Consider the following 23967-nt stretch of genomic DNA (forward strand, 5'->3'; position numbering starts at 1 on the left):
GTTTATATTCCATATAGTTGGCATTCTGAGGATCACACTTGCAACCCTGCGATTGTTCGACCTGTTCCTCAGACTTTCAACAGGTTCTTCATTAACATTGTTTCTTCAAGGAATATTTCAACTGTAGGACACAGTCCATTGGGATCTGTATGTCTGCACAACCTTTCTAAGTTTGCAACTACTTGTAATTTTAAAATAGTTACCTTTTTTTTTTTTTGGCAATAAGCTCTGCTTAAAAAAGTTTCATAGTTGCAGCTTTATTCTTTGATGGAAAGTAGTTTCACCCTTAACAGAATTAGGGTAGCCTTGAGAACCAGCCAGAGAGTCAGTCTTCAAGTAATCTCTGTACGAGTTACTTCTGACGAGATTTATTGTGCTTGGCTTAGGGTTTAGGGTTTAGTTTAGGTTCTTGACTCTTCCAGTTCAGCAGTTTTTAGCAAGGGGAAAAAGGATTCTTCATTTACGAGGAGAGTCAAGATTTTGAACCACAAAACAATTGTGAAGGGACAAAATTTGTTTTTTTTTTTTTTTTTCTAATCTAATTTCTAATTCAGTTTGAGGAAACTCTTGACTTCTGGTACCCCTTTCAAAAGACTCCCTGTTTCTGAAATCATTTCCAAAATGAATCGGTTGTTGAAGTGCAGACTTCATGACATTCTACTATTACTGAAGTATTGATTTATAGCAGCTGGAGTTTCCAGAACCTACACCAATTCCTCCTGTTCTTTCAGCATCGGAGGATGAATTTCTTACAGCCTGTAACTTGTCTGACAAGCCAGTTGGCTGCCACCAAGAAACAAGATAGATTGTATTAAGTTCTTTAATCTTGTATCTCTCTCCTTCTGACAAAGACGGGAAAGATTTTGCTAGATTTGTGGGAAGGTGTATTCTTCTGCAACAGTTATTTTAGAATTCTCCACTGTCAATCTTGTATAATAAAGTTTATGTTTGCCACTTTTGAGAACACCAGGAATGTTTTGGCATTTGTTTACTGTTCTGAGGAGAAAACTCTCATTTGTATAACTTGATTGCGTCTGTGTCTCACCGCTACCCACTATTTAAAATGTTATGATTTTACTGATGCCAGTGGCACTATTATGAGGAAGCTTGCTTGGTTGCATACACAAAACCTTCCTGAAGCTGAAGATTTTTAAATCCGTCTTAGACAACGAGTTAATTTTTGGACCGTCTGATTCAAGGAATTTCTCAGATGTTTTGCCGTCTTTCTGAGTGTGTCAGGGATTTTAATGCTATCTCCTCAACCTTTTTTCAAAAAGCAAAATAAATAAAAACAGTAAGCTGCTGCTAAACAAGCATTCAAAAAGCGATAGTAAAGAGATTCCAAAAAGAAAGGAGGGATCCCCCTCCCCCAGAATAATGGACAGTCTGTCTATAACTTTCTACAAGACTCCCCTCCATCCCTCATTCCCATCTTGGCACCCCTTTAATCCTTCCAGAAAGAACAGATAGTTTGACAGATGGGTTCTGAAAGTTATTAATCAAGGTTTGAGATGAAAGTGCGACTCTCTTGTCTCCTTTCCAAGTAATTCCCCCCTGTCCACCAGACAGACTCTTATTTTCCATCCTGTCATTCAGCACCTGCAGACTGGGGGGGGGTGATAGATGCTACCCCCCCAACACCTTTATTAAATTATCATTTGTGACATAGGCAAATTTACATTCATATAAAAGTAATTACACTATAGTTAACATAAACATTTTACTTCACAAATATTGCTATATATCCTGTAACCTAAGCATTCAATTCCTGCCTTTGTTTTTAACAAGAAACATCTTTATTATACCATCACTCACTACACAGACAATCCTACATTTATACTAATGAAAACAAACTCTTGATAAGTTGTCTGTCTCGCCTTCATTCTTGCTGGTTGGTTCGGAGCCGATCCTCGGCTCCGACTCGGCCATCTTCAAAAGCTCGAGAGCTGCTTACTGGCTCGAGGCCCCCTCATATATCCCATGATGCCTGGCGCTAGATACCCAGATCTCGTTTGCCACTTCTGCTACGAGGTTGCTTTTACTGGCTCAGGTCGTAATTTTCACTTTGTTCTTATATTTAGGAATTTTTTGTACTTGTTAGGTATACTTTTATTGCTATAGCTCAGAGTAGATTCTATAGCAGTTTGTTAGTGTTTATCCCCTCTTCAAAACTTGTTTTCTCCTTAGAGAGTTTTTCCTTTCCCTCCCCCACCCCCTGTTTACCTTTCAAAGTAAGCCGTTTTAGTTAGAGGCTTATCATTGTTTTATTTTTAAGGTAGACAAAAGTTTTCTTTTTAGTAAATTGTGGTAGCTTGTAGGTCTTATATTATTATAGTGTGTGTGTGTGCTGTTAGGGTGTGGTAACTTGTGTGAATTGTGTGTATTTTTTTTCAGTTACCTACTCTTCACTCTACTTGTTATTTGTATTTGATTTTCCTTTACAGGAATGTCTAAAGACACAAAAGTGTCGGGATTCAAGAAGTGTGACTCATGCTGCCAGAAAATGTCTCTGACAGATGGTCACACTTCTTGTGTCTACTGCTTGGGCTCCCTACACCTGCAGGACTCTTGCTCGGTGTGTCACGCCTTTAGTCCAGGAGTCCTGCAGGAGCATAGGAATAAGCTTATCCTGAGGGGTTTGCTTAAACCTGAAGGATCACCGGCCAAGACTCAGTCAGTGAAACCTTCTAGTCCATCGAAGCCATCGGCTCCCGGCTAGGAGCCGTCGCCGAGTATGGCTTCTGCTTCAACTTCGGTTCCGGCTGGAAATGAAGTACCTATCTCTACGTCAACTTCGGCTCCGACTGGAGCCGAAGTACCTATCTCTCAGTCAGCTCCGACTCTTCTGTCGGAACCATCAGGGAGTCGGAAACGCTCCAGGTCACCATCATTGGAGTCGATACACTCGGCTCCAGGGTCACCCTTATTGCAATCTGAGCGGAGTCATCGATCCCACTCTTCTCGGTCGTCTAGGCTATCTGACCATGATTTGGAGAGAGTGGTGAGCAGGCTTTTAAAGTCGCAGGCCCTGGCAAAAATGCTATTCAGCCCCCCTCACCAGGGTTCGGCTCTACCTGTTTCTCCAATAGTTCCTCCTTCGACTTATCCCTTGAGTTCGGAGCCGGAGCATGCTGTGGCTGGAACCGTGGGTCCGTCGGCACCGATACCTCCCCTTTTGGTGCCATCGTCGGCTCCGATCTCTTCCATGGTGCTGTCCTTGGAGGGATCTGGGCGCCGGGACTCCCTCATCGGCTCCGAGGGGGCGAGTGGCATCGGACTCTTGTCCGACCCCATTCTCCCTCTCTGAGCTTCAGCGCAGGTGAGTTCCACTCCTACATCAGCTTCGGAGCCGTCCCTCTCGGTGCCGGGAAGGATTCCGGTCTCTTCGGAGCTGGAGCCTTCTATGGCATTGGGAAGGAGAGCCTTCGAGGTCATGAGGAGTGTGCTGGCATCTGAGTCAGCCTCATGGTCGTCCTCATCGGCTCCTCCCCCCATGGTGCCTGCTCCTGCCTCTGCCCCTCCTCCAGACCCCAAACGTGGGGAACAAACGCTCCAGGGCACCTCATTGGGTGTATCTTCCTCTTCCGAGGCCTCCCCTGTTCATTCAGAGGAGCCCCCTCGAAAGAGAAAATGCAAGAGGAAGCATGTTTACTCCCCTGAGTCTGTCACTTCAGATACCGATTTGGAGGAGTCTGAAGGGTCCCCGAGATCCCACTCTGAGGACGTCTCCTTCTCAGACATCCTTGAAATCCTTAGGCAAAGGGGGAACTGGACTACCCTTAATCCTTCCGAGGATGAGTCGGTATTCCTGGACGCGTTTGGTTCCTGACCCTCCACCTCCTGGGTGTCTCCGCCTTTCGATCCACTGATGTCGGTGGTGGCTCGAAAGGAGTGGTCAGCTCCAGACACAATGGAACCAGCTCCCCGTAGGCCCACAAAATTCATCACCGCCCCTCAGGACAAGCAATTTCTGACCAAGGGTGTTCCAGTTGATGCCATGGTGGTAGCAGCGGCCACTAAAAAGAAGTTGGCTGAAACTTCTTCGTCTGTCCATCCCCCTAATAAGGAATCTAGGACGATGGACAGATATGGGAAGCGGATGTTTTCCTCGGCGACCTTTTCCATGAGGTCTCTGAACTATTTATGCCATTTTACCCGCCTTCAAAGAGATGCCCTTCAAGATACATCTGCTGCGGGGGCACAGGCTAAGATTACCTCCCAGCTGGCGACTCTAAATTCTGTAGTAAACTCCTCCATGCGGCTCATCTCTTATGCAGCCGATGGAGCGAGTAGGGCCGCAGGCACAGGTGTGGCTTTGAGGAGATGCACTTGGATGTGGTTATGCAACTTTGCGGAACCCTTTAAGGCGTCTTTCACTAACACCCCCCTTTAATGGTTCTGCTCTGTTTGGACCACAGGTGAAGGATACCCTTACCAGGTGTGAGCAGGAAGGCAAGACTCTCTCTGCCGTTGGAGTCTGTTTTTCCACTCCTTCAAGACCGTATCCCAAGGGTCAAAAGAGTAGGAAGATGTGGTTCTGGAAATCCCAGGGAGCCGTGCCTGACACACGTGGAGAGTTCCCCTCCAGGGGCAGAGGAGGGAACAACAATAGATGCCGCCCTAGGGGCAGGGGGAGGTCCGCAAAATCAGGGCCAAAGAGAATCCTTCTCTGACAAGCCCTTCCAGCATCCCTGAAGTGCTGCCCGGCTGTCCACTTTTGGAGGCAGTCTGGGGAAGATTATCGCTGTAACCAGAAGCCTGGCAAAGTATAACAGAAGACAAATGGGTACTTTCTATGATATCCGAAGGCTACAAAATCTCCTTCTTTCGCACTCCCTACATTCCCAACAAATCCCTTCCAGATGTTCCACCCAATCTAAGGGATCAAGCAGTTCAAGAAATTTCAAAACTGCTAAGAAAAAGAGCCATCCAGTCAGTTCCAGCAGACCAACAAGGATATGGAATTTACTCAAGGTTCTTTTTGGTACCAAAAAAGACAGGGGATTGGAGACCCATTCTGGATCTCAGCAGACTAAACAGGTCTGTTCAAAGAATGAAGTTCCGGATGGTCACGCTACAGTCCATTTTACCCTTTCTGGGTCAGGACAATTGGATGTGCTCCATAGATCTCCAGGATGCGTACTACCATATCAAAATGCACAGACGCTCCAGAAGATTCCTCCGCTTCCGGCTGGGAGCCAGTCATAATCAGTTCAGAGCGCTGCCCTTTGGTCTCACCACAGCCCCCAGGGTGTTCACCAAATGTTTGGCAGTAGTCCCCGCTCACTTGAGACGGCAAGGATTCCAGGTGTTTCCATATTTCGACTGGCTCCTTACTGCAACCACCAGGCATCACCTGCTGCTAGCCAGAGACTACACCATCCAAACATGCTCCACTCTAGGCATCACAATAAATTTCGAAAAGTCTGCATTGTCGCCTTGTCAATCTATCACCTTTATAGGCACAAACTTAAACACATAGGACATGTCAGTGACTCTACCAGTAGACAGAGTGTTAGCCATTCGACGACATGTGCAGGTCTTATTAGGATGCAAAAAGATTCAGGCCAGATTTGTCCTAAAAACATTGGGTTTCATGGCAGCAGCTATAATACTAGTCCCCCTTGCACACTTTCATATGAGGATTCTTCAGCGGATGCTGTTCACACAATGGTCTTTCCAGCAACTCCCGATGTATCACAGAATAATGATCACACAGTCATGCAAAAACCAACTTGTTTGGTGGATGGTTTCCCCATCATTACACCAGGGCAGACCATTCGTTCTTCCTCCCCCAGTAGCTACGGTGACCACGGACGCCTCCCTGATCTGGTGGGGGGGCATTATCAGGGCAGAACAGTCCAAGGCACCTGGCAGCCTCACGAGTACCATCTGCATATCAATGCCTTGGAGATGAGAGCCGTGCTTTTAGCGTTGCAAGCTCTTCAGAACTCTCTTCCCACCGGGACCATTGCAATTCAAACAGACAATATGTCAGTGGTATGGTACATCAACAAGCGGGGCGGAACCAAGTCCCATACCCCTTATGTCGAGAAGCACTCAGACTTTGGCAGTGGGCCATCTCTTCCCAACGGTTTCTGATAGTAGCGCACATCCCTGGGAAGTCCAACGTTATAGCAGACAGGCTGAGCAGAGCAGTTCTCATGCCTCACGAGTGGTCTCTCAATCAGACTGTGGCGGACAGAATCTTCCGCAAATGGGGTCAGCCTTGCTGCGACCTTTTTGCCACCCCCTTCAACAGCAAGTGCGACAATTTTTTCTCTTTCCTACCTCTTCCCGGACACCTCCCCAGAGACGCTCTAGTTCACGATTGGCCCCAGGGACTTCTTTATGCATTCCCTCCATTCCCCCTGATTCCCAAACTAATTCAGAAAGCTATCACACTGGTATGCAAGTTGATCCTCATTGCCCCTTACTGGCCTTGACAAATTTGGTTCCCCTTCCTGCATCATCACCTTCTGGAGCAACCCTGGACCCAATTCCAGATCTTCCTGATCCACCAATCGGGCGGGCTGCACCAATCTCTTCAATCTCTCCAGCTCACTGCTTGGTTTCTCCACTTCTGACCTTAGCCAGGCTTCCCAACATCTTCCATTTGGTGCGTGAAATCATCTTATCCTCGCATAAGTCGACCACTAGAAAGACTTATGCTAGTAAGTGGAAACGTTTTTCCTTATGGGCAGAGAACAGGAATATAGATCCTTTTCAGCCCCTGTGCACCATATTTTAGATTTTCTAGCAGAACTTTTTCGAACTGGATCCTCTTCTGCCATGATTAGAGTTCAGCTAGCTGCAATTTTAAACTTTCATACGGGCCTATCTGATTCAAGCATCATGTCCCATAAGCTTTGTAAAGCCTTTCTGAAGGGGACCACTCTATTCAGGCCCTCAGTAAGAGATCCCCCACCTCCATGGGATATGAATTTGATTTTAGCTTCCCTGATACTGCCCCCCCTTTGAACCGGAAGCTTCTTGTTCCTTGAAGTTTCTTTCTTGGGAAACCCTTCTTTGGTTGCAGTTACGTCAGCCAGAAGAGTTTCTGAACTTCAGGCTCTTTGTGTTCGTCCTCCTTACCTAGTTTTTCACAATAATAGAGTTTCTCTTCGGACTAATCCTTCCTTTCTCCCAAAGGTTACTTCTGATTGTAATTTGAATCAGTCCATTGAACTGCCCATGATCTTTCCGAATTATTCCAACAAGGCAGAATACAAATTACATCAGTTGGACGTCCATAGACAATTACGCTTTTACTTGCATAGAACCAAGCAATTCAGAAAATCAGACCAGTTGTTCCTGTCTTACGCTGAAGGAAAACAAGGCATACCAGTGTCAAAAGTCACCTTATCTAGGTGGTTGTCTTCTACTATTAACTTTATATATCAGTTGAGAAATAAAGACCTTCCTGCTAAACCCAAAGGTCACTCCACCAGAGCTTTAGCTACTTCTGTGGCTTTTCAGGCTAGATTGCCAATGGAAACTATTTGTGTGGCAGTTACCTGGGCTAATCCACATACCTTCATTTCACATTATAAGCTGGATGTGGCTTCCAGAAGCAGAGCTGATTTTGGTTCCACTGTTCTGAAGAGTCTGATGTTCATCGTGCATACAGCTGCAGTCATAACAGATGGGTTCTCCTGCCGTCAGGCGGGTCCTCGGTCGGCCGAATTCCAAAGTCTAGGTCCGGCGTCGGTTGTCGTCGCTTCTTCCCTGACGTCAGTGCGACGGGTATAAAGGAACCAGCCGACGCCATTTTCTTCAGTCTTTCTTGCCGCGTGGTGCCCGAAGCAGAAGCAGTTCGCAAGTGCCGGTCGGCCAGCTCCTGAGATTACGAAAATTTGGAAACCGAAGTCTTCTTAAAAGCTAAGTACCCGTTAGAAACTTTTCTTGCCTCAGACCGATGTCAGACAAAGTTAATAATTGTATTTCTTGTGGGAAGCAAATACCGCATAAGGATTTCCATTCCCTCTGTATACCTTGTTTAGGCCCAGACCACGACGTCTCGGTCTGTCGCTTTTGTGCTACATTCAACAGACGCACTATTACGCGTCGGGCGGAGTTCGCCCAGCATTATTTTGGGAAAGCATTTAACTATACTATGTCGTCGGATACTCCGTCTCCGGTTTTGTCTAAAAAACGCAAAGACAAGGACCCACACACGAGGTCCGTGGCCTCTACCGACAGCACGCCAAAGCCGACTACACGTGGACCGGTTCTCAGCGAGGCGCATACGCAGCCCCTGACTACCGACAACACTTCTTTGACAGTGTCTCCTGTGCCTGAGGTCGCAGGCTCCTCGGCCCACACCCCGACTACAGATACCGAAGCCACTCTTGGCGTTGTACCTCAGAATGTGGACAGGTCCACCTCCACTCAAGGTGTCTTCAGACCTTCCTCTTCTTTCTCCAAGGCTTTCACAAAGTCTAAAGCAACCATGCACTCTAAGAGACCAGTTACACAGGGCCCATCTCCAGGCCCCATGCCTAAGAAACAGATGCTTAAAATGGCTGAGGATTTAATTACTCTTATCAGAGGTTCTCAGCCCCCACCGGACAAAAGGCCCAGAGTGGAGGAAGATTCCCCCTCCTCTGATCAGGGCTCCATTATTTCAGAGCATTCTGATGATCAGGAACATTCCTACTCCCCTTTTGAAGACTCTGATGTGGAGGAGTCCATCCCTTCTGTCTCCCCCCCCAGAGGATTACTCATTTGGGGAAACTTTGCATACCTTAAGGGAACATTTCCACTGGGAAGGCCAAGATTATTCAGATTCCAAGAAAAGGCTCAGGGAATTTCTCTTGCTACCCCAGCACAGGCCTCTGGCTATCCCTCCTGTCTTGGACATCCTAGATGATGTTTACTCGGAGGCTTGCCTTAACCCGGACTCTCTACCTCCAGCTCCATTTAAGCCCGACAGGTACTACAGGGTTCCTGACTCACACCAATTTCTATACAAAAGCCATGCTGCTGACCCAGAAACCATCTCACAGGGCCCCAAGGGAGTTAAGGCCTCCATTGCTAAAAATCCATTACCTTCCGAGAGAGACTCCAGATCCTTAGAAAGGTGGGGAAAAAAGGTATATACCTCGGCTACCTTATCCATGAGGGCCTTAAACTGTCAGTTTCATATGCTAAAATACCAACAGTTTTTGTTATCACAATTGGAAAGTAAAATGTCACAGCCTGAACAACCAGACTTGAAGGAGTTGCAGGATTTGATGCATAGTGCAGAACAAGTGGGTAAGCATACCTTACAATGTGGTTTTGATGCTCTAGAGGCCTCATGCAGAGCTGCTGTTACAGGATCAGTCATACGTAGGCATGCCTGGCTCAAGGAACAAGCCTTGCCTGATCATGTCAAAGCTAAATTACTAGACGCCCCTCTTCAAAAGGATGTACCTTAAGGCTAAATCAATGCAAACTGTGAAAAAATTTCTTCAGGTACAACCCCCACATTTTAGTAGAAATTGGCCTTCCAAAAACTGGTCCTTTCCTGCCACGGACAGACCCCAAAGAGGCAGATACAGGCGCCCGAGGGGCAGAGGGCAATCCCAAGGATCGTTTAGAGGCAGACAATGGCAAGCTCCTACACAAAGAGGTGGTGAGGATAACTCGCAATCTTTCAGAAAGCAGACCCAATGACTTTCCCCTTTGCATGCCAACCAAGTCTCAAATGGCAGCCCCCTTAGGAGGAAAGCTGGCATTATTTTCAAAAAAATTGGCATATTGTCACAAAAGACAAATGGATCCTGGACATTATAAGCAGAGGCTACAAATTCCATTTTCACACCCTTCCAAAAATGAGAGGCATGCCAAACCTGCCACAAAATCAAAGGGCAGAGGCACAAAGGCAAATTATAGATCTCATCAACATGAAAGCTATTCAAGAGGTACCTACGCACGAACAAGGTCAAGGTTTTTATTCCAGGCTATTTCTGGTGCCAAGGAGGGGAAAAGATTGGAGACCTATTTTGGACCTATCCATCCTAAACACATTTCTACTAGTACCAAAATTCAAGATGCTCACTCTACAGCAACTTCTTCCCATGCTGGGCAAGGAGTCTTGGCTGGTAACATTGGACCTCAAGGAGGCATACCTGCATGTCCCAATCAGACAAAATTGCAGAAGGTACCTCGGGTTTCTTGCAGGTTCAACCCATTATCAATTCTCTGCATTGCCCTTTGGCTTATCTACTGCGCCCAGAGTATTCACGAAATGCCTGGCATCAGTAATTGCCTACTGCAGACTTCAAGGGATCAAATATACCCCTATTTGGACGACTGCCTGATCCAAGCGGACAGCAAGCACATTCTTCTGAAACATCTGGCTTATGTAATAATGTTGTTGAACTCTCTGGGATACACAGTCAACAAAAAGAAATCAAGGCTAATACCCTCTCGGAAGATAGTTTTCCTGGATGCCATTTTGGACACAAACACCCAGATGGCCTACCTCACGCCAGAGAAGCAGGGGCAACTAATTCAATACTTCAGAACACTAGCAAATTGCACCAGGCTGACAGCAAGGAAAATCCTGCAGGCTCTGGGATTCATGGCATCTTGCATCTTACTAATCCCATGTGCAAAGCTGCATATGAGGAAACTACAATGGTACCTGAAAAACATATGGTCTCAACACAGCCACAGTTTGGAAACAATAATACCACTAATTCCATGTCTGCAAAAGGAATTTCTGTGGTGGGCTCAAGCATGTCAAACAAACACAGGTCTTCCATTCAGCAAGCCTCAAGCAAATCGGGTCATCACAACAGACGCCTCGGACTACGCCTGGGGGGGCGCACATGACAGATCGGTGCATTCAGGGCAAATGGTCCCAAAAAGAAAAGCATCTTCACATCAATCAAAAAGAAATGCTATCAGTAATAAATGCTATTATAGCTTTCAAGGATCTTCTACAACCAGGTCAACTATTGATAAGAACGGACAACACCACAGTTATGTGGTACATAAACAAACAGGGAGGAACACATTCTTACCCCCTATGCAGACTGGCCATGTCACTTTGGAACATGGCCATGGACTTACAAATGGAACTACAAGCACAGTACTTGCCAGGCAAGGAAAACACGCTGGCAGACAACCTAAGCAGGAATATGACAGATCCACACGAATGGAAATTGCATCCAAAAGTTTTTACAGAAATAATCCAAGAATGGGAAGGCCAGACATAGATCTCTTTGCCTCCCACAAAAATCATCAATTGACAAAATTCTGCTCAAGGATCTTTCATCCAAAGGCCTGGAGAGTGGACGCTCTCTCTTTCAGTTGGACATCAATGACAGTTTATGCCTTCCCACCTCTTCCTCTGCTGCCCAAAGTTCTATTGAAAACCAGAGCAGACAGACCAAAGATGATTCTCATTGCTCCGGACTGGCCAAGGCAACACTGGTACCCACTCCTGAGGAGCCTGACGCATTCGCCACCATGGACCCTGCCTCTAATGCCTCTCCTTCTGACTCAGCACAGCTTCAAAACTCTTCACAGCCAGCTAAAAACACTCAATCTAGCCGCATGGAAGATTCCCTAGCATCACAACAGGCCCTACTTTCCAAGGAGGTGCAGGATGTCATTTTGGAGGCCAGAAGGCCATCAACTAGCAAAGCTTACTCCGCAAAATGGAAACGTTTTTGTGTCTGGGATGAGAAAAAGGGCCAGGATCCTGGAAAATTAAATTTACCTCAAATACTACAATATTTGGCTGAACTGCTAAGCAGTGGACTTTCTTTCTCCTCCATCAAGATCCATGCCTCAGCCATTTCTGCAGAATATAACACTGATCCACCTTTATTCTCTCACCCTCTCTTAAGACAGTTCCTCAGAGGGGCTAAGAATTTAAGACCTCCAAGGAAACAACCAATACCTGCTTGGGATCTTAATTCCATTCTGGAAAAACTGACCTTGCCTCCCTTTGAGCCAGCTGCCTCATCAGATTTGCAGTATTTGTCCTGGAAAACAGCTTTCCTTCTGGCTATCACCTCAGCTCATAGTTTCAGAACTACAGGCTCTCATGGCTGTCCAGCCTTTTATCATCTTCCATCAGGACAGAGTTTCCTTACGAACCAACCCGTCCTTTATGCCTAAAGTGGTATCCAGGGTAGCTTTAAATCAGGCCATACATTTACCTACTTTTTATCCTAATCCTCAAAACAAAGGGAGAGATTACTACATTCCTTGGACATCCACAGACAACTGCGTTATTATTTGGGCAGAACAAAGCCTTTCAGAAAATCAGAACAGCTTTTTGTGGCCTATGCGGTAGGAGCTCAAGGAAAGCCAATTTCCAAACAGACAATCTCAAAATGGATAGCCCACTGCATACGCTTTTGCTATTCCTTTCATGGCAAAACTGTACCTACAGGCATTAGATCTCATTCCACCAGGGCCACAGCCACCTCTGCAGCCTTCCTCAGAGGAGTTCCTACCAAGGATATTTTGGAAGCAGCCACTTGGAGTTCTGTGCATACCTTCTCCAAGCACTACAACCTACCTTTATACTCCAAATCTAGAGCAGGCTTTGCCACTGCAGTCTTGCAGGGCATTTTGGCTCCTCCTAGTTCCAACTAGTGCGTACCACCCCTTTCTTAGCTTTGGGATTCTACCCATCTGTTATGACTGCAGCTGTATGCACGATGAACATAGTACAGTTTTGTACCTACCATAAATGTAGATGTTCGAGTGCTAATACAGCTGCAGTCCAGATTTCCCTCCCTCCTTCCCCTCTTGGGACAGGCCTATAGGCTAACACATCCTCATACAACCTGATTGGGGTATTCATTTATGTTGTATTTGCTTGCAAGTACTGTATTTTGATTATATTACACTGCATTCATAGGTTCATAGGTTCGTACTAGGCTATCTGCCCTAGGGCATTTATTAGCCTAGCCAGAGTGTATGTGGCTTACACCACCCCTTAGGATGAGAATACTACGCCCTTTTAGGGTTTAGTTTACTGTGCCTCTGTCTAGTAGTGACAAAGAGATGACCCCCGGGGTAAACCTACGATCTCCCATCCACTCGTCGAGATTTCTCTTGAATAGAGTCAGTGAGGGGCTCTGCCTAACATGGACTGGGATTCTGTTCCAGAGTGTAGGGAGCCTCTGAGTTATAAATCTGTCCCTCCAGCACGTTCTATTTATTTCTGTGTTGAGGTTTAAGTCGCTTGTTCTCGTGGCTCTGATGGATTTGGATTTTCTGAGGTGGAGCATGTCCATTAATTCAGGATTGGACATGGCCTTGTACGTCAGGCACAGATCACCTCTGAGTAGGCGGTATGCGACTGAATAGAGCTGGAGTTTTTTCAGTCGGGCAGCATATGACATATGTTTAAGACCCTTTATCCTCTTGGTGAGGAACTTTTGGGGTCTTTCCAACTGCTGCAGGTGTCGGGTGAGATACATCCCAAATGGGGCATTGTACTCAATCATTGGCCTGATAAGAGAAGAGTACAGGAGCACAATGACCTCTCTTGATCTAGATGTGAAACCCTTCATGATAAGGTGGGTAATATAAAAGGTCTTCCTAACCACTTTGGCAATGTGAGTGTCAAATGAGAGGTTACTGTCAACCCGGGTCCCTAGGTCCCTGATTACCTCTTCCGTACTTAATGGATTACCGCCTATGTGGTAATTTCTCGGTGCCTTGATGTTCTTCATTCCACATTGCTGCAGTCCTAACTATTGGGTAGTCCGCTGTCCAGTCGGCCCGAATACCAAAGTATATGGCTGACGTCGGTCAGGGCGCATTAGACTGACGTCAGTACGTCAGGGTACTAATGCGCATGACCGACGTCATATCTTCAGTCTTTTTTGCCGCATGGTCCGATGCAGAAGCAATTTTGCGAGTGCAGGTTGGCGTTCTGAAAGTTTCTGAAGTCAGAGTTTCAGACCGAATCAAAGTTGGCTAAGTACCCCGTTGGGGAATATTTTGGTTTTTTCTTGCCTCAGTATTTAACCGGATGTCAGAAAAGTGAATAACTGTATTTCTTGTGGGAAACAGATACCTCATAGGGATTACCATACTTTGTGTACACCTTGTTTAGGGCCTGAGCACGGCGTTGTTGGATGCCGCCCTTGTGCTAGATTTAACAAACGCACTATTAAGAGAAGGTTAGACTGTGCCAGGTTAGTTTTGGGAAGCGTTGTAATTATAAAATGCCGCCGGATGCTCCGGCGCCGCTTCGCCAAAAGCGCAAGGACAAAGCAGCAAAGCCTAGAGTGGAAGAACCGACAGTCCCAGACGTCTGTTCTTTAGAAGGCTCAGTGGAGCCGGAGGTTCTGCCAGGAGTTTCTTTGGAGTCTCAGGGAGAGACTTTACTGTTACAGGATGTATCCTCTCAGGAAGTAGGCCAGGCTGAGGGGCTTCTCAGGTGGCTGTTCTTCCCTCTCTTCCTAAGGTGGTTAGAGCCTCCCTTCTGTTTCCAAGGCTTCTTTGAGAGGCAGGCCAAGTTTAGCTTCAGTGGGGGTTTCTCCTAGTGCTTCAGGGTCTTTGCCTAAGAAACATATGCTTAAAATGGCAGAGGATTTGATTACTATGATTAGAGGTTCTATGCCCTCCTGATAAGAGGCCTAGGGTGGAACCTGAGTTTGAGAGTTTTGAGCAATGTTCGAGGCTTCTGAGTCTTCGGCTGAAGACTTGCAGGAGTATCCTCCTTATTCTGATTCTGATGTGGATGATTCTACTCCTTCAGCTTCTCCTCCTGAGGATTTTTCATTTTCAGAGACTCTGCATTCCATGAGGGAGCATTTTAAATGGGAAGGTCAAGATTTCTCTGATTCCAGGAAGAGGCTTAGGGAATTCTTGTTTTACCCCAGCATAGGCCTTTAGCTATACCTCCTGTTCTGAATGTAGTGGAAGATGTTTTGCAGAGGCTTCCCTGAATCCTGATTCTTTGCCTCCTGCCCCAGTTAAACCGGATAGGTACTATAGGGTGCCTGAAGCTCATAAGTATCTTTTAAGAGTCCTAGGGCAGACCCGAAACTGTCTCTCAGGGGCCTAAAGGTGTGAAGGCCTCTGTTGTTAAAAATCCTGTCCCTCCTGATAAAGAGGCAAGGGCTTTGGATAGATGGGGAAAGAAAGTGTATACTTCTTCCACTTTAGCCATGAGGGCGTTGAATTGTCAGTTTCACATGTTAAAATATCAGAATTATCTCCTTTCACAATTGAAATCTAAGGTTGATGCTCTGGCGGAAGGTATTGAGTGTAAAGAGTTGCAGGATTTAGTTCATGTGTCTGAACAGGTGGGTAAACATTCCTTGCAGTGTGGTTTTGATGCTGTGCAGGCCTCCTCGAGGGTGGCTGCCACTGGTTCTGTTCTTCGTAGGCACGCCTGGTTGAGAGATCAGAATTTAGCTGAGCATGTTAAAACAAGGATTTTGGATGCTCCTTTACAGTCTGATGTGTTGTTTGGTTCGCCTGTGGAAGCAGTTTTAAAGAAAATGGAGGACAAGGCTAAGTCTATGCAAACTGTTAAGGATTTTTGCAGGTGCAGCCTCCAAGTTTAGTAGAAATTGGCCTACTAAGGGATGGACTTATCCTGCTTATGATTCCCAGTCTAGGGGTAGGTCTAGACGTGGTAGGGGCAGAGCTCAAGGTTCTTTTAGGCCTAGGACAGGAGTTCCCCTGCTCAGACTTCTGGTGAGGGCAGGGGTCAGTCCTTTCGTAAGCAGACCCAATGACCTGCCTTTTCAGCTGCCAGTTCATTCTCGCCTGGCAGCACCTTTGGGAGGAAGGCTGTCTCTTTTCAAAGAAAATTGGGATTTAATTACCCAAGACAGATGGGTTCTGGATATCATTCACCATGGTTACAGGTTTTATTTCCATACCTTGCCTCCTTTCAAAGGCATGCCAGACATTCCTCCTCTACAAAGAACAGAGGCTCACAAGCAAATTTCTCTGTTGTTCCAAATAGGGGCCATTCAGCCAGTTCCTGTGCCAGAAAGGGGCCTAGGATTTTATTCTCGCCTGTTCCTAGTACCGAAGAAGGGGAACAGGTGGAGACCAATTTTGGATTTATCTATCCTCAACACTTATCTGGACATTCCCAAGTTCAAAATGTTGACGTTACAACAGCTTTTACCTCTGCTGGGCAAAGATCACTGGATGGTAACTTTAGATCTCAAGGAAGCTTACCTTCATGTGCCTATAAGACTAAGTTGCAGGAAGTATCTGCGTTTCGAGCTGGAAATTCTCATTATCAGTTCTCTGCATTGCCCTTTGGCTTATCTACTGCCCAGAGTATTCACAAAGGTTCTGGCTCCAGTGATAGCTTACTTCAGGCTAAAAGGAATTCAAATCTATCCTTACTTGGACGACTGCCTGATTCTGGCTCAAGAAAAGGAAGACCTTCTACAGCATTTGGAATATGTCATAGCAGTGCTAAGATGCCTAGGGTATTCTGTGAACGAAATAAAGTCCAGTCTAGTACCCTCTCAAGACATGTGCTTTCTGGGTGTGAGACTGAATACAGCAGCCCAGATGGCCTTTTTAACCCCGGACAAACAAAAGAATCTTTCCAGTTACTTCCATCAACTATCTCTTCAGTCCGGGCTGACTGCAAGGACAGTCCTTCAAGCCTTAGGGTTCATGGCATCTTGTATTCTGGTGCTTCCCAATGCCAAACTGCATATGAGGAAGCTGCAATGGTATCTCAAAATGTATGGACACAGCACTGCCAGGATTTGGACACTGTCATTCAAATAATACCTTGCATTCAAAAGGAATTTTTGTGGTGGGCTCAGGAATGTCACCTAAACAAGGGACTCTCTGTGACCCGGCCAGAGGCGTAGTCAGATTCTAACGACAGATGCCTCAGACATTGCTTGGGGAGCTCATCTAAATGGAAAGTGGATACAAGACAAGTGGCCTGCCAGACTACAGCATCTACATATCAACATGAAAGAGATGTTAGCAGTCCAGTTTGCATTAATGGCTTTCAAGGAATTACTTCTTCCAGGGCAGGTGTTGATTCTAACAGACAACACAACTGTCATGTGGTACATCAACAAACAAGGGGAACACATTCTTACCCATTGTGCAGGCAAGCAATGATTTTATGGGAGACTGCGCTCAGCTTGCAACTAACTCTTCAGGCAAGGTTTCTGCCGGAGCACAGAACTCCTTAGCAGATGTGTTAAGCAGACAAATCATGGATCCCCACGAGTGGAAACTGGATCTTCATGTATTTCAAAAATTGACAGTGTCATGGGGAACTCCAGACATAGATCTGTTCGCTTCTCCACTAAACCACCAGCTGCCAAAGTTTTGCACAAAGAGGTTTCATCACACAGCTTGGAAAGTGGATGCTCTTTCTTTCAGTTGGAAAAATCTTCATGTGTATGCTTTTCCACCTCTGCCTCTTCTTCCAAAGGTGCTTCTAAAGGTCAGACAAGACAAGCCAAGGATGATTTTAATAGCTCCAGATTGGCCTCGCAGCACTGGTACCCATTACTGAGGAGTCTGGTAAGGAAGCCTCCATGGCCTTTACCCTTGATTCCACACCTGTTGTCTCAGAGGGACGGTCACCTGCTCAATGTCAAGCTTCACTCTCTTCATCTAACAGCCTGGCATATTCTGTTTTGAAAGACAGCAGGTCTCAACTTCCTCAACAAGTTTTAAATGTGATTATGGAAGCCAGGAGACCTAGTACAAGGAAAGTGTACGCAGAAAAATGGAAGAGATTTTTATTTTGGAGTGCAGCAAAGAATTTGGAGATTTCTGAGCCTAATTTGAGTGTGGCTCTTCAATATCTTACTGAGTTATTGGACAAAGGTTTGTCTTTCTCTTCCATTAAGATTCATGCTGCAGCAATTTCAGCTCACTATGATTGTGACCCACCATTGTTTTCGCATCCTTTGTTCAAGCAATTTCTTAGAGGGCAAAGAATATAAGACCCCACGAGAGCTCCTACTCCTGCTTGGGATCTCAATTTTGTGTTGGAGAAACTTACTCTACAACCTTTTGAGCCTCATGGCTACTGCTGAATTGAAATACTTGTCATGGAAGACTGCTTTTTGTTGGCCATTACTTCTGCAAGAAGGGTTTCTGAGTTGCAGGCCCTTATGGCGGTAGAGCCTTTTTGATTTTTCATAAGGATAGGGTATCTTTACGTACTAATCCTTCCTTTATGCCTAAGGTGGTTTCTAGTGTGGCTTTAAACCAAACTATTCATTTGCCTACTTTTTATGCAGATCCCCAAAATAAAGGGGAAAAGATTTTGCACACTTTAGATGTACACAGGCAATTGCGTTATTATTTGAGCAGGACTAAGGATTTTAGGCAGTCTCAGCAGTTGTTTGTTTCTTTTGCTTTGAGTTCAGGGCAAGCCTGTGTCAAAACAAACTATTTCTAGGTGGATTGGGTTTTGCATTGCATTTTGTTATTCCCATCATGGCAAGGAGATTCCAGCTGGGATTAGGCCTCATTCCACTAGGGCTACTGCCACTTCAACAGCATTTCTAAGGGGTGGCAACTAAGGATATTTTGGAGGCAGCTACTTGGAGTTCAGTGCATACTTTCTCTAAGCATTATCACCTTCCTCTCTACTCTAAGTCTAGGGCTGGTTTTGCCACTGCTATTTTGCAAGGCATGTTGTCAGTTCCTGCTTCCTTATCATTTGCCAGCCTCCCTTACCTCTGCTTTGGGATTCTACCCAATAGTTAGGACTGCAGCAATGTGGAATGAAGAACATAGTACAGTTTTGTACCTACCATAAATGTAGATGTTCGAGGATCCACATTGCTGCAGTCCAATTTACCCTCCCTCCTTCCCCTCTGTGTTTAGGGGTGGTTGTGTAGGTGAGGTTATATTCTGGTAATTTTGTATATATTGTACATATTTTTGGCGCAGGTATGTTTGGAGTTTTTGGTTTTGGCCTTATCTTTTCAGGGTCTTCTGACATCTGGGGCAAGAAAAGACTGAAGATATGACGTCGGTCATGCGCATTAGTACCCTGACGTACTGACGTCAGTCTAATGCGCCCTGACCGACGTCAGCCATATACTTTGGTATTCGGGCCGACTGGACAGCGGACTACCCAATAGTTAGGACTGCAGCAATGTGGATCCTCGAACATCTACATTTATGGTAGGTACAAAACTGTACTTTTTTCCCAAAGGGTATGACTATACATTTTTTGGCATTTAGATTAAGGCCATGGCTCTGGCACCAATTATCCGTTTCTATGAGGCCTCTCTGAAGGATGTTTGTGTCCGCTGGAGTATCAATTATGGCGCCCAGTTTGCAGTCATCTGCGAACTTTGTCAGCCACAATCCTCCTATGTTTGCCTGTACCTCGGAAAAATAAATGCCGAACAAGAGGGGTCCCAGGACTGAGCCCCGTGGGACACCGCTTGTGACTGGCTTAGAGTCTGACATAGCTCCAGCAACTCTGACCCTGTGGGTTCTGTCCTTGAGCCAGTTTGCAACCCATCTTGTGACATATGGGTTTACATTTAAGCTGGTGAGTTTGTCTATGATGCCCGAGTGGGGTATTGTGTCAAAGGCTTTTGCAAGGTCAAGGTAGGCTGTGTGAACTGCCTTACCCTCATCAATGGCCTTAGTGACTGTTTCAAAAAAGTCGACCAAGTTCAGAAGGCAGGATCTGCCCTTGACAAAGCCAAATTGGGTAGGATCCAATGTCTGTAGGTCCCCAATGTCTTTGTTTATGAGTTCCATAATGATCCTCTCCATAGCTTTGCAGACCAGGCTCGTCAGGCTTATGGGGCGGTAATTTCCAGGGTCCGTAGAAGCACCGCCTTTGTGAAGTGGGACCACTGTTGCCGTACGCCACTCTTTGGGTACGTATCCTGTGGTAAGGCTAAGATTAAACAGCAGCCTTATGTGTGGGTTTAGTTCCTTTTTGAGTTCATGTAGCACACAGCCCGGGACACCATCCGGTCCCATTGATGCTGTGTTTTTAGCTTTAGAGAGGGCGACTCTCACCTGGGCATCTGAGATGTTAGGGAGGCTACACTCTGCTGGGATAGTTATTTCTCCTTTTGGGGGGGAGGGGGAGGAGACATTTGCACTGAACCTGTCTGCCAGAATGTTGGCAATGTCAGTGGGTTCAGTGTATTTTGTGTCATTTTGGACTAACTCTGAGCATATCTGGGAGTTTCCACCCAGGTTTCTAACATAGCTAAAGAAGGCCTTGTGATTGTCTTTTGTGTCATTGCGATTTTTCTCTCAAAGTTGGCCTTGGATGATTTTATGAGTGATCGTAGTTTTTGCTAGTACTGATCAGAGATGCCTTTCCTTTTAGGGATTTTGCTCTGTCATGTAGTAGCTTCCTCCTTCTGTTGTAAAGTTTGTTTATGGCTGGGGTCCACCAGACCGGTCGCCTGCCTTTGGGGGAATGGGTCTTGGTTTATTTGGGATTGCATGATCCATGCATTCTTGAAGGTGCCCATAGAAGGCATTTGCAAGGGATTCAGCAGTGTGGGTTGTGGTTTCCACTGGCCCAGGGGCCTTGAAAGATACCACTTCAGTCTTAAGAAGTGTGAAGTTTGCTTTTGAGACGTTCTTCACTGTGGTCTTTTGTGCAGGGGGTGGGGGCGGGATGTGGATTTCCAGTGAGATTAATTTATGATCTGATCTTACCAAAGAGGGATGTACTTCCGGTGTGGAGCATTTTGTCCCCATGTTTGTGATGATCAGGTCTAGTATATTGTCTCCTCTTGTGGGAATGGTGACTAGTTGTTCCATTGCATTTGAGTTTATGAATTCTAAGAACCTTTGGGCTAGAGTGTTGGGGCTTGAGTAATGTTCCCAGTCTATGTTTGGGTAGTTGAAGTCTCCCAAAATGATGGTATTTGGAGAGACATTCATACTCTCCACTGTCTTCAGGAAGGCTGTGTGGGGTTCCTGAGTTTGAGAGGGTGGTCTGTAGCATGCTACAAACTGTAAGGCAGTTTTGCCTATGGTTAGTTGCACCTGGATAGTCTCCGATGCTTCGTGCGTTGCCACTAACCTGGAGGTGTGGATATCTTTGATGAAAATGGATACTCCCCCTCCTTTTGTGGTTCTGTCCAAGTTTTGGGGCCGGAAAGCATGATATGAGGTAAAACCTGATAGTGCTGGGGTGCTCTCAGGAGCCTTGAACCAGGTTTCAGTCACTGCACAGACATCTATGTTCTCCATACTGAGAAGGGCTTCGAGGGCATGCATCTTGAGGTTTAGACTTCTGGCATTGAGCAGCATTACCCTTAGTTTTTTTCCACTTGTGTTTTCTAGGGAGGTAGGTTTGTCACTCAAATTTATGTATTGCCTTCCTTCTGGGGGCACCTGACATCTGGGGCAAGAAATACTGAAGAAAATGGCGTCGGCTGGTTCCTTTATACCCCTGTCGCACTGACGTCAGGGAAGAAGCGACGACAACCGACGCCGGACCTAGACTTTGGAATTCGGCCGACCGAGGACCCGCCTGACGGCAGGTGAACCCATCTGTTATGACTGCAGCTGTATTAGCACTCGAACATCTACATTTATGGTAGGTACAAAACTGTACTTTCCGATGAGCCACCCAGGATTGAGGTGCTAGGGATGCTGTCCCAACCAGCAAGAATGAAGGCGAGATAGACAACTTAACATTAAGAAGTTATGTACCTACCATAACGTTCCATGTTAGTTGTCTTCTTCTCGCCTTCTTTCTTGCGTCCCACCCTCCATCTCCCTATCCTAGTAGACCGAGAAGAGTTCCTTAGGCTTCTTTATCACTGGCTGAGTCTTCTCTGGCTGTTACTTCTGACTGTCAGTCTCTCCAGTAGTTTCCTGTATCCTGCTACAGTTACTGTATTATCATGATTATTATTATTTTGTCTGTAGTTAGGTTACCAAACGAGATCTGGGTATCTAGCATCAGGCATCATGGGATATAGGAGGGGGCCTCGAGCCAGTAAGCAGCTCTCGAGCTTTTGAAGATGGCCGAGTCGGAGCCAAGGATCATCTCCGAACCAACCAGCAAGAAAGAAGGCTAGAAGAAGACAACTAACATGGAATGTTATGGTAGGTACATAACTTATTTCTTGTCCTCAACTAGGAGAAGGGTTTTATTCAAGAAAGTTTCTGGTGCTGAAATTCAAGAAAGTTTCTGGTGCTGAAAAAAGAAGATTCATTCAGACCAGTTCTGGATCTTTTCTTCATGAAAATTTTGTGATCGTGCCCAAGTTCAAAATGTTTTCCCTTCATAACTTGTTTTTGTCCCCCATTTGAGTTTTCTGTGATTTTAAATTTAAAAGATGCGCATGTTCCTGCAGGTCCAGATTTCAGACTTTGCTTCAGGTTGTCTCTGTCTGTATCGCACTTAAGGTGGTCTCTCTCTGTATCACACTGTTTGTCCTCTGCATTACACTTTGGTCTATCTTCTTCTCCAGGGGTATTTACAAGGTGTCTAGCACCATTTCCTACACAGATTTGCATGTTGTTATAGAACCCCAAAGTCTTAGCTGCTTATTGCAGGATTGTTTGCTTGGGTATCCCCTAGATACTCCAATTGGAAGAGCTTTTCTTCCAGAGGAAAAAGTAGATCTGTATTTAGATCTATTCCTGAGTTTTCCTGTCAGACTACTCTCTCAGCTCTGGAATTTCTCAGAATTCTAGGTCTCATGGTGTCTATGATTCTCATGATTCTTCTAACAAGACTTGACATGAGAAGAAGTCTGTGGTATCTAAAGTCTATATGGTCCCAATATCCACATCCTCTGACATCCCAGATCCCAATTTTGGGGTTTGTGAAATGATATTCTTTAGTGGAGATACCAGTTATATCAGAATACAGTTCTTCCCATTTTTCCTTCCAGTTCCAGCACAGTCTGTAAGTACTTACACCTCAGACTTTGCATAGAGAGCAATATCTGTGGGAGCGAAAGTACAGTGTCTTTTGAACAGAGAAGTATCAGTAAAATACACAAATGTAAGAGACATTGGCACTCAAATGCTTTCAACACTCTCAGTCATCCATGATCCCTGAGACTGTTGCAAATGTTTACAGATGACACTACAGTGATGTGGCATGTAAACTGCGGAACCAGATCTTATTTTCTGTTCAGAGTGCCATGGCAGCCTGGGATATAGCTTTTCAACATCATCTCAGTCTACACGTAGCTTACATACCATGAGAGCAAAACTATGTGACAGACAAGCTGAGCAGGACCAGAACAGACTCACATGAGTGAAAATTGAATTGGGGGTATTCCCTGAATTGCTCAAGCTGTTGGGAACACCTCAAATAGATTCTTTTGCCTCCACTCAGAACAGTCATTTGGCAAAGTTCTGCCCCAGGATTCCTTGCAATGAGGTCTGCAAAACAGATGCTTTTATATTTTCCTTGGAAATTAATGTTTCCTTTTGCTTTTTGACGCTTTCCACCAGTATCCAGGATCATTCTGATTATTAAGAAGGACTGCCCAAAGATCATTGTGGTGACTCACTTCTGGCTCAGGCAACAGTCATTCTCCCTTCTGCTGGAAATGGCCAAGGACAGTTACCACAAACTTCGTTCAGACTGGATTTAGTCACACAAAATCAGGGATGTTTGATGCATCTTGACCCCAAATAACTGCAACTGGCTGCCTGAATGATGGAATTTGAACAATTTTTAGGTGCCTAGTTTTGAGGCTTTTTAGAAGTTATTAAAGGAAGCAAGAAAACCTGCTTACTAGAAAATCATATACTATTAAATGGAAAAGTTGATGTCAAGAAGAAAAAAATGCACTCTAAGGACTAGTATCTATCTGGTTATACCTTATTTGTGAGTTACTGTTCTCTAGGCATGTCTTACTTCTCCATTAAGGTTCATTCGTTGGCCATTTCAGTATGTCTGTCCGAAAGGTTTTGAAAGCGGTGTTGCATGCCAAGCCTCTTGAAAACAGAGTGCTCCTGCTTAGGGTCTTAATTTTGCCTTGGGAAACTTAACTCTTGCTGAGTTTGAACCAG

At 45.5% G+C, this 23967-nt stretch overlaps 1 protein-coding gene across 1 annotated transcript in view; it reads left to right on the forward strand.

The window, feature by feature from the left end:
- LOC122808571 (alanine--tRNA ligase, cytoplasmic-like) overlaps window positions 1–23967 on the forward strand; it is an 859981-nt gene that overhangs the window by 406561 nt on the left and 429453 nt on the right. The gene's annotated exons all lie outside the window — the stretch shown is intronic.

The sequence above is a fragment of the Protopterus annectens genome, chromosome 8.part0 (assembly GCF_019279795.1).
Source record: "Protopterus annectens isolate FY-2018-M chromosome 8.part0, PAN1.0, whole genome shotgun sequence".
In the NCBI taxonomy this organism is placed as follows: Eukaryota; Metazoa; Chordata; order Ceratodontiformes; family Protopteridae; genus Protopterus; species Protopterus annectens.